This window comes from Heloderma suspectum, chromosome 2, assembly GCF_057233095.1.
Source record: "Heloderma suspectum isolate Gila_16-S chromosome 2, 16-S_ref, whole genome shotgun sequence".
NCBI classification, from domain to species: domain Eukaryota; kingdom Metazoa; phylum Chordata; class Lepidosauria; order Squamata; family Helodermatidae; genus Heloderma; species Heloderma suspectum.
The window spans coordinates 285481970-285493982 of record NC_139459.1 but is presented as its reverse complement, the minus strand read 5'-3'; positions in this window follow the sequence as shown (position 1 = coordinate 285493982).

Here is a 12013-nt window from a genome sequence, read left to right as displayed (position 1 = left end):
CAGACCCCCCCACACACAAACACACATACCCCCTCCACAGCTCCTTAAGCATTTGTGCTATTAAGGACTTTACATTCCAAAACTGTAGTATAGACCACCTGGGGTAGCAAACTCACTGCTTCCCTTTACCACCAGGGACCCCAGAACTACAGCTTTGCTGCCCAAAGCAAATAGCACCGAGGAAGGAATGCAGTCTCCATAGGAAAGTGTGCATGTTGGTGATGGTAGTGGTGGTGGGATATTTGGTGCTGTTGTGTAGCGCCCCTGTCTGGTTGATATCAGAATTGAAAGTATAGAAGGGTCTTGTGGTACCTTACTTTACTGTGGCATGTTCGTGGATTAGAGTTCACTGTCATATACGTGAATTTGACTTTAATCCATGAGCGTTTATGCCTTAGTAAATTGACAAGTATTTACAGTACCACAAAACTCTTTTTTTATGTGTGTTTGCTGCAATGGACTAACATGGCTCCTTCCCCCGCCCCCCAGGAGGCTGCTGGGTAGGGAGGCTGCTGGGTAGTGGGATGGACAGTACATCAACAGAATCCCCAATCTGTCCCACTGGCCCAACACAAGATGGAAACACTCCAGATTAGTAGGCAGACAGACAAGGAGTCTGGAGAGAGAGAGAGAGAGAGAGAGAGAGAGAGAGAAAGAAAGAAAGAATTCTCATAGATCACAGCAACCCCCCCTCCCTGGCCCTCAGGTCTACCCTGATGCTGAACCAAGTATTCCTGGTGGACACAACTGCAGATACTAATTCCTCCCTGTTTGCCCAGCCAAGTCTCGGTTATACATGCCAGATCGGCTGCTTCATCCATTATTAGATCATGGCTGAGGGAGATCCTATTATGCACCGATCTGGCATTAAAAGCAGCATCCAGAGACCTGAGGGCAGGCTGATAGAGCAACCAAACCTGCGGGTGTGGGGAGGACAGTCTGGGCCGGGTTCCCCTTACCTGGGTAGCCCTCCTCCCAATGACATATCTCCCTCCATCAGGTCCCCTGACTTGGCCCCATATCCTCTCTCCCAGGCAACCAATCCCACACCAAAAGCTCTAATCACCCAAGTTGGCCAAGAGGAATGGCTCTTGCCCTGGCATCCCCCCAAAGTGGCTCTCCCAAAGAGGCAACCCAGCTTCTAGCCTAGCAGATAAAGGCCTTTCCTGGATTAAGGCAAGCTGGCTCACATTCTCAATCCACCTGGAGGAGGTTTTCTCTTCTTGCCGGCTAGGCCAACATGTCCCAGGAGCAACAGTCCAGTACACAGCAGGCAGTAATGGTAAGAAACAGCTCACCTGCCCTGCAGAGTATCCCAGTTCCCTTGTCTGTGGCTTCAGGTCTTGAGTTCAGCATTTGCGGTATTCTACCATCATGTAAGCACTTTCCTTAAATTTTCTTTAAGACTTAAAGCAGGGGGTGCAGAATCTCACGCCTAAGGACCAAACCTGGCCTGCCTGGGGTCCTAATCTGGCCCTCCGGGGTTGGCCCCGCCCTTTCCCCGGGCCCAACCCTTTTTCCTGAACCGCCCGTCATTTAGTGGTTTCTTGGGTTTTGCACAGGGTTTTGTGTTTTTTTGGTAATGCTAAAAGGTGGAAGGCTCAGTTACTGGCAGTAAGAACTTTAAGCTAAAATAGGCTGGTATTTTTGGTAAGTTTGGCCCCACCCCTTTTGCTTTCAGCCCCGCCCACCAATGGAATGCAGCCCCCAAGAGCTTCTCTGAAATGGAATTTGGCCCTTGGGCTGAAAGAGGTTCAACACCCCTGGTTTAAAGGAACATCATGAAAATGAGGAGTCCCGGTGGTCAGGATCTATGAATAATATATAAGGAAAATTAGAAACCATCTTATGTGTGACCACAGAGGTAGCAATGATTAAGTCAATAAGCTTTATGATACCTTCCAAGTCTATGTTTCACAACAGTGATGATGGGTGATCCCATGCCAGATCACTGAATTTGGTTGTTGGACACTGGGGCAGGGGCAGTTACAGGTCTCATAGGTATAGTCTTGCCAGGTCTTTCACACTGAAACCTTACCTTTGGAAACTTGGCAATTTGTGAACTGTTGTCCTGACTATTGGCAGGAGCCCCCAAATGCTTCCCGACTGTCCAGCGTCACACTCCCAGCCCAAGATCCCCCCCCCCAATTGGCAGAAGCAGAGGTAGAGAAAGACAGTGAAGCTACCCTGTCCTGCCCATCAATGACAGGCGAGGAAGGCAGTGGTGGGATTTGCCAGCCAGGATTGTTGGCTTTGTAATGGCCCCTGAGGATCAGGCAGGGGACTGTGGAGATTCAAATGGCTCCATGGTTGCAAGGACATAGCTAGGGTGAGTATTTGTCCTACTTTATAGATGACATTCCTCTATTTTGCAGGCTGCCCAATCCAAGTCCAGCTGAAAGATAAAGAACCACAGGAAGAGGGAGCAGAGATCTGAAGTTGTCCATCCACAGTTAGCACCTGGACACAGCTGACTGAGCAGGCACATGGCTCACCGGGTCTCATTCTCATTCTGTACAAATACTATGTAAATCAGTGTCCTCTTTTTTTAGTGATGCCTAAGTAGCCACCCTAGATACAGAATGCACCGACACCTCTCAATAGGCCAGTTTGCATGATCACCTCAGCCAGTTGTGGTGCCTGCCAGTAACCATTTTGAATATTCAGCCCCAGGAGGTGGGTTGCGATGATTTGCTGTGTCATCCAAACTCAGGTGGCAGGTGTTGTTTGAGGGTAAAACAGCCCTCAAATAACCCTACAACAGGCCATGGGTTATTTGAGGGTTGTTTAGCCCTCAAATCCCTGCCGCCTGGGTTCAGATGACATGACAAGCTGCGGCTGTGGCTTGAGTAGGCAACTTGGGGTCTGCAGGTGCCACAGCTCATCCTGGCTTAAATAAGCCAAAGCGGCCTGTGGTGATCATGTGAGTGACGTCAGTGTGTGAGTCCAAAGGGTCTGTCATGGGCATGGATGGCTTCCTAGCACCTACTTTAAAAGACTGGGTGGTGGGGGCAGTGGAGAAGCTTCCTGCTGGCTCTGACTTTGATTTTGGCACAGTACAGGATGGAGATACAGGATTAAGGTGCTATCAAGCTCCTCCCTTGAGGCCCAGGGGAGGCAGGACTGATATTTGAGGCCCTGGGAAGGCATATTTGAGGCCCAGGAGGACTGATGTGGTGGGCCTTGAGAACCTGACACCACCTGAGAAACAAACTGCAAAACCATTTGCAAAGAAACTAACACATTGCTGAAATATTTGGGTTTTTTGACTGGAATAAGATATAGAACGTGGTATCCTATTGCAGGTCAACACATACAATTTGATAAGAAAGAATGTTTTTACTCTGGGTGATTCAGCTGAGCTGGAAACTTTAACCTTCACAAAAAGTTCTAAACAATCATTAATAATAACTGACGATGAGCATTTCCTGGTGTACTAGTTGTGCAAAAGGCAATGACTCCATCATCATACAGTAGCCCCAGGTTAGGAAAAATGTCTTTAAAGAGATGTGGAGAAACGCTCTCATGGCTTCCAGCACCACAAAGTTCGATTAATCAAGAACAGGCCTTTGAAGTGGGATTAATTCGGGATTATATATTTGAAGGTGACACCACTTCTATCAGCCAACCAAGAATTCTAGGGAAATAAAAAGGCCTTTTCAGTGGCAATATCCATGCAGAGGGCCCTAACACTTGCAAAGATGTCTGAATGAAGGGATTAGGTATGGTAGGCACAGGGGGACATTTAGAGACAACCCAGCCTGCTCAAAAGAGAGAGCCTTCACATGAACTACAGTGGAACTGGATTGCTGCATCTTAATGTTAAAAAGGTTGCAAAATATATTTAATCTGATTTGTAGTAGATAGCCAAGAGAAGCATCTGGCTGGAACAACTCATCTGCTTGTGTTATTCCCTCTCAATCAAGTCTACAGGATTTTCTCAAATAATAGAGTATCTGAATACCCCCTGATGGTTTATTTACGTGGCCAGGGGGAAAACACCCCTGATCTAAAATAATTGAAGTAAGGAATAGTCTAACGTATCTGGAGGGCACCAGGTTGGGGAAGCGTGATGTAAGACACAGAAACAACAGTGCAGCCCTTTCCAACCTGGTGTCCTCCAGATGTGTTGGACTACAACCCTCAGCAACCCCCAGCTGGGAATGGGGATTCTGGGTATTGGAGTTCAACACATCTGGAGGGCCGCAGTTGAGGAAGGCTGCACTAGTGAGTTTAGAGTTCTTGTCTGGGTAGTTGTAATGGCAATGAGAATGGCAATAACTCCATGGTTAACCATTTTCTTCCTGTTACTATTGGAGCAGGACTCTTCCCTTGACCCATACACACCTGGGAGAAGAGGGCAAGGCAGCAAAGACTCCTTTCCTCCCTCCTACATGTGAAGTAACTGAGGAGCAAGCATAGAAACACAGAGGAGAGGCCTAGCTCTTAATCTACACCCAACCCTAAGCAATTGCTATTCCCCATATCTAGGACATGTATTGGGGAGCACACAACTACTGAGGCACAGAAAACACAACCCCAAAACTCATCTGCCCCTATCTGCCCTCCTTCATACATGAAGGGGAAATGGGATGTCCCTTTTGCCATGTTGAGCAGAGGCATTGCAATGGTTCGCACATGTAACGCTAAGCCATGGTGTGGTTTGTTGAAATCTGGCATCATGTTCTGAACCCATCCCTGCAAACAAAGTGTGGCTTGTTAAGCTACAAACCACGAAAAGAAGCCATGGTTTGTTGTTGGCTTACAAAGTCTGGCTTGTTTAAAGCATAGATTGTTGTGATGTCTGAACCTGGAACTATGGCTTATTCTTGGTTTGCACTGCTGTCCACTGTGAAACAGAGGTGCCCAGCATGAGCAACCTGAAAATGAAACTGCTCTGAAGGCTGGCACAATGAGTGGGAAAGAAACAAACCAGACAAGGAAAACAAGCCATGGTTTATTTGCTCATCTATACAACAATTCATGGCTAAAGCAAGAAACCATGGTTAACATAAGCCATGGCTTACCCTTATGTGTTAATGAAGCCTCTATCTTTCATTTGTATTTGGGTGTTCTTTCTGAAGTTCAGTTTTTAAGAGTATAAGAATGAGGGATCCATAGTGAAACTATCCTGGGAGGTGGGGGCTTCCATATGAGGAAAGGCTAAAATGTCTGAGGCTTTTTAGTTTAGAAGAAATGATGCTGGGCATGGGGGGACATGATAGAAGTTTCAGAAATTATGCATATAGGTTTCTCTCCCCCGCCCCGCCTCCAATATTAGAACTTGAGGTCACCCATTGAAATTGATTGGCAGTAGATTCAGGACAGACTAAAGAAAGTACTTCACACGATGCAGAGTTAATGTCTGCAATTTGCTGCCAAAAGATGTGGCTAAGATGTCCAATAGCTTAGATCAGAGGAGGGCAACGCATGGTGTGCCTCCACATTGCCTTCTGATGCAGCTGCTGCTCTGCCCCACTGCTAAATTCAGTGGCAGTGGTGGCAAAAGAATCTGCCATTAGTGCTACAGGTCAAAATTAGCTAAATTTGACCCTTTCAGTGGTCTGTCATGGTTTGCTGCTGATTTTTTTACTGCAGCGCCCTGCAAACTCTGCAGTACTCCTGGTGCAGTTGCGGGGGGGGAACACCCTACTCCCAGACCCCCTAAAGTTTCCCACCTCTGGCTTACATAGTTTTAAAAGGAGAGTAGAAGAATCCATGGAGGATATCCATGGCTATTAGACATTATAGCTCAGTGGCACCTGCATGTTCAGAGGCAATGTGCTGATGGATACCAGTTGCTGGAGGACAGCACAGAAGGTCAGTGCCTTATTACTGGCTTCCTGAAGGCATCTGGTTGGCCACTGTGGGAAAAAGGATGCCGGTCTAGGTGGACCCTTGGTCTGAAGTAGCAGGTCTCTTTGTATTTTGTTAGGTTTTTTTAAAAAGCCAAACACTTGCAGAAGCCTCAGACAATCACAAGATGGCTCCTAACTTAAATAGCCTCAAAGGGAGATTAGACAAATGTGTGGAGGATAAAGCTATCCATGGCTACCCCACCATTGGAGGCAGTATGCTTCCCAGTACCAATTGCTGGGGAACACGAGTGGGGTGTGTGTGTGTGCATGTCCTGCTGCGGCCTTCCCATGGAGGCATCTGGTTGGCCACTGTGGGAACAGAATGCTGGGCAAGATGGGCCTTTGGCCTGATCCAGCACAGCTCCTCTTACGTTCTTAACTAGAGGTAGGGAACCAGCTTTAGGTGGGGCCAAATTGCCCCCTAGGCCCTCTGTGGAATGAATGATGTCAGTGGGCATGCCCCCCTGCCGACATTATCACCCCACCCATTTTCCCTTTCTTGTCCATGCCTCTCCCAACATGGAGGAAGGGACTTGGCCAGCGCTGGGAGGAGTAGCCACTCCTCCCAGCACTGGCTGAGTTCCTGGCTTCGTATAATGCACGGCAGCCCCACAGGGGCGGCACATTTTGCACTAATGGACTTGGATGCAGCCACTCCTCCCGATGCCAGCTGAGTCCCTGCCTTCGCACAGAATGTTTTGTCCCCGTAGGGGAAGCACACACTGTGTGAACAGACTTAGCTGGCACTGGGAAGAGCAGCCATTCCTCCAAGTGCCGGCTGAGTCCCCTGCTGCCCACATCCCTGCTGTTATCTCCGAACTGATATAGGAGATAACAGTGGGGATTCTTCCAGAGGGCAGGGTTTGGCCTCTAAGCTCTGTGGGCCAGATGGGAACCTTCACAGACCAGATTAGGCCTGCAGGCCAGAGATTCCCCACCCATGTTTTGAACAATCCAGTCAGTACTTGGTCCCTCTCCTTTCTTCCCCCTTCCTCTCTCCTCTCCTCATTTCACAAGTCTTGGGGGTGCGATGGCATTTGGAGATAGTACTTGCTGGCAGACCTCAGCCATTTCCCTCCCAAGCCACACTGCAAGCAGGAGACTGTCCTAGTCCTCTCACTGGGCATGGAATCATCTCAGTGAGCAGAGAACCATCGTGTTCTTATTTTTTTGCATTTTTATTCCATTCCTCTTCCAAAGAGTTCAAGACGCATGATACTCCCCACCCCCTTTTATCATTGCAACAGCACCCTGCAGTAGGTTAGGCTGAGAGAAAGTGGATGGCCCAAGGTCATTCAGTGAGCTTCAGGAGAGCTGAGCAGAATTTGAATCCAGGGTTCCCCAATCCCAGTCCAGTATTCTATCCATTACATCACATTGTCTCTCTTGGCATTTTTCAGGGCCAGTTCACAAGATCTCACTAATTTTACTTTTTTACGCTACATAAATTGCTTTGGAAAAATTGCCTCCCTCCTACCCTACCCAATTGCTTATATTTTTGGTGCTAGCTTTGCCTGTCAAAGTCTCCTCTCAGCAGTGTAACTTAATGGGACTTACTTCTAGGTAGACATGCATAGGATTGCACTGTAAAAGTGTTTTAATTAGTTGGCAACTGAGTACATTGTGGATAGAAGAAAGCTCAACATTGTAATCATGAATTACTATAAAGAACCTTAACTGCAAGAGGCCTCAGTTGAACAGGTGCATTTTTATCTTTGCTACTAGTCTGGGAAGGAACTGGGAGTGAACTGAGATTTAACTGTAATGCTGAAAATGGAAGAGGTATATTTAGAGGCACCACCCTATCCGAGCAGCAAAATGAAGTGACAGGAACTAAGTTAATAAAGCTGGATTCATTCTCTGTCTGTCTGTCTTTCTTTCTTTCTTTCTTTCTTTCTTTCTTTCTTTCTTTCTTTTTAACCTTGTGCCGAGGAGTCTGGGAATAGTAGAAGCTGAAAATACCATGCAGAGGCTTAAAGTCCAAAGCCCTATTGTCACACAATTGGCTTGAAAAGCATTTTCCACAGACATTGTGCGAACACAGTGCTGGAGATGCAGAGTTCCTAGCAGGGAGTTCTCTGCAGAATTCGGCACATGGCGCTTTTTAATCTTTCCAGTGTGATTATGCTCCGTCCCCAGAACAGCAGGGGAGAACATCAGTGCTGTTTCTTTATTGCTGGTCAAGGCAAGCAACAAGCCATTTCCATTCCTCAATCAAGGACATTGCAAGTGCAAGCGCATGTGCACGCGCACCCGCGTGCACACCTGTGACTAGACACTCATGCCTTTTAAAGTCAGCACACCCATCTAGGTGAATGCTAGCAGGTGCAATAACACATTTACGTGTAATATTATTCATCAACCATTAGATGTCTCTGAACGCTGTATCCTACAGCAATCGAAAAAAGGTCCAGTTGCAAATAAACAAAAGAAAGAGATGGAATATGAGATGTGAGGAGGAGGAGGATCTTGGACTTACAGTTGTTCCTCCATAAGAGGGACACAGAACCTCAGGCCTGTGGGGACAGATCTGCCCCTCCAGGGTTCCCAGAGGCTGGAGGGACAAAGTGTTAGACTAGGTCCAGAGAAGACCTGGAATGAAATCTCTGCTTGCTGGTTGGCCTTGGGTCAAGTTACTGACATAGTGCAGATGTAAGATGCACTCCCTCCTCTCCCTACCATGGTCTGGTGTTATGTCTGAACCACCCCACTATCTCTCATCCTAACTTACATCATAGAGTTGTCAGTGGAGGCTGGTTGCTCCGATGTCAGTGGGGCATTGAATTCGCTCCGGGTATCAGTCAGAACTCTAAAGGAGATAGCCAAGGTGCTTTGCACTGATTTAAACGCAGAGCGGAGTCAACGCCCCACTGACATCAGAGCAACCAGTCTCCACTGAAAGTTGTTCTAAGGATAAAGAATAACCCCCACCCATGTATCCTACCATGAATGTGCATAGGAGGTGCCAACTGCAAGCTCTCCTTTTGGGCAACATAATGGGTCCAGTGGCATGAATTGGCTGCTATTGAAACTGTTAATGGGGAAAATATTGGCGATATGCCATTCTCAAGCTGGGCGGAAGGATTAATAAGGAATGCAATTGGCTGGTACATGAGGAATCATGATTGTCCTTAAAAACAGAATCAAGCGTAAGATAGAGTCTTAGGACGTAGTTGTATGATCAGAACTTGCTGAGAATCTGTAAATATTTCTGTCATCTTTCTTAAGCCATGGAAAAACAGTATAAAGAGTTGTCATACTGTTTATCCCAGACTATTAGGCACCGCTCCCTTCATTTATGACAGGAGTGAAGAACCAGTGGCCCTCTAAATGTTGTTGGACTCCAACTCCCATTACCCCCACCCAAGATAGCCGATGGTTAGGGCTGATCGGAGTTGTGGTCCAGCAACATTTGGAGAACTACATGGGGAAGGGAAATAGCGAAAGGGAGAAAGGGATGGGAGATCCATAAAGAGAAACCGAGGAGAATGTTTAGGGGATATGATGGGAATTAAAGAAAATTAGCCGCTATGAATGGTTCATCCCTGCGCCTCTTCTCTGTTGCCCATTTCTCAGGCACGGTTCAAAATGTGTTTTTTGCCATAGGCTTCCATAGTGCTTATTTCGTTGCTCCTTCCTCAACCTCAGTCAGGCAAAGCACGAGGCACTTCAGAGTTTAAAGGGAAGAGGGGAGATGTTCCCACAGGAGGATAAATGTTCCAAAAGGGGAGCCTCTGGGAACATCTCGCCCATTCCGTTTTTATTCTTTGCTGTCTCTCTGCTGCATGTCAGCTTACCCTCATTCCGTTCAGTCTAACTGCCCTGTTTTATCCTCCGCAGCTAGCAAGGGGTGGCTATTTAAGAAATCTTCTAGGCTCATAAGTCATCAGACCTTCCTGGCTCCTTCTACACCCAAACCAGGCCTGGTTCAGGGCCAGCCCTTCCATGAGGCAGGGTGAATCCCTTGCCTCAGGTGTCGGAGCAGGAGGAGCAGCAAATTGTGTGCCCCCCCCCCGCACTAAGAGGGACTCCAGCCATAACTTTACCGGCACTATGTTGAAATCAGATATGTGGCGTGGTGGGCGAAAGGTTAGACTTGGCCCAGGAAAGACTTAGAATGAAATTCCAGTTTTCTTTATTCTTATATACATGAGAGAAAACTAACACCTCCACTCTGAGGCCTGGACAGAGGGGATACAAGCGAGCCCCCACCCCCAGCCTCCAGAAAGGAAAGAGAAACTAATACTTGCAGGCTTCTGAAAGACACATACACATATCACAACCCCCATGCAATCCATCAGGAGTCAACCCGGCTCATGTGGAGGCACTGTTTGGGCTATTGCCGCTATCACAGAAATTGGGGCAGCTGTGCATGCACACGCAGCACTCAGGTGAAGCACACAGTGATCAACCACAGTGAGTCCACATGAGTCTAGACAGGTCGGGAGCCTGGTGGTGGCCCACGTTCCCTCCCCCCACCCCGAAATTATGTGGGAGGCTTTCTTTCACTAATTCTCTAGGTTTTCTTTCTTTCACTAATTCTGACTTCGCTAGCACTGAGAATAAAGAGGTTTTTGTCCCTCTCCCCCTCTGACATTTTACAGAATAAAGCTAATGCATATTTGCCCTCTTCTTCCAACATTTCACCTTCCCCACCCCCTCCCTGTCTGTGTATCATTCAGCTCGATGCCCCTCTTTGATTAGCATTTTAATTATTTTAATTACCTTGTTTGCCAGCTTATCTTGCAGTTCAAACCAAACCGCGTATGCACACACAAACACACAGACTTTTTTTTTTTTAATCTCAGGCCCTCTGCAGATGCCATTAGCATTTTCACTCTGGTGTCTCAGGGCGGAAAGGAGAAATTAGCATTTGTTCCTCTCTTTCTGTTTTGATTCAGGCAGGCATTGTGCTACCGGAACAATAGCTAGCCTCCTCTGCTTGCCTCTGTTCAGGGTCATTGCATTCTCCCTAGAAGAATAGGGATAATTTATCTCTATTTTCCCCCTTACGTATCCATTTCAAACAAAGGCTGGGAGAGATTAAAAATCAACAGAAAGCTTATGCCAAGGCCAGTAGACCCCATCCAAGATGTGTCTGAAATGCACCTTCTTGTTTTGCCTTCAGCCCATGAACCTGGCTGAGGTGGTGAGGTTTGGCATGTTCTCGTCACAGGCTGGGTAATTCTCAGGAAATCTGGGAAGAGAGGAAGGACGGCCATGGACAGAGAGCACTGATGCCTTCACTTGTGATGGTGGGACTCTGTTCTCCCAAAACTCAGGCAGTGGATCAAGTGTGTGTGTGGGCGGGGGGCAGTGGCAGATTGAGCTTCTGGCAGCAAAATGTCCTGGTCTGACTCTGCTCCCCAAATCTTGTGACTCTGATGTCTTTCTCATCCAATAGAACATGAAGGAACACACAAACATTTCCTCCCATGTTTCAAGTAGAAGAAAAATATTTCTGACTTGACCTGGCTTCTCATGGGTTGGAATAGCTCTTAGTTTGATAAAGCAAAACCTTTAAGCAAACTTACAGAGCTGTCAGAGTAGGACACATTGTGGCTGTCCTGTCTGAGTGAAACTATGCCTGCTGTCACTCCTAGGCACAGCCCCTGCCATGGTGCACTCCTATAGCCCCTGAGGTGTCTGTTCACTCCATTCCCCCCCGGGGGGGGGGGGCTGCCCTAGAGCAAGGAGGAGGGGGCAGGTGTATAACTCTGCCCCTTGGCCTACCAACCTCTGCATGGTTTGCAAAGCTATGTGCTGGCTAGGGATGTCTTCCCCTAGTGGTTGAAGATGTCACTATAGGCTTCAACCAAATGAACAAATTAAAATGAATAAGAAATAATACATGTATTCTAAAAATAAAATAACCCTGAGGGGCACGCCCCTAGGGTCCACTTAGTATGCATGCCAGGTTTCAGGTGTCTAGGTTTCATAGTCTTGGCTCTATGGTGCTGGCAGACAGACAGACATCTTTTATTAAAGATAAGTCCATCCCTGCCTTAGAAGCCTGATAAGAACTCCTTCCCATGCTGTCAGGATAACACCAGAAGCCCAGGACCACATGGAGGGGTCCATGGTGCAGTAAACCCTATGCCAATACTTGTGCCCATTTCCTGGAGGGCAGACTGTATCACGGAGAGGAGCCACAG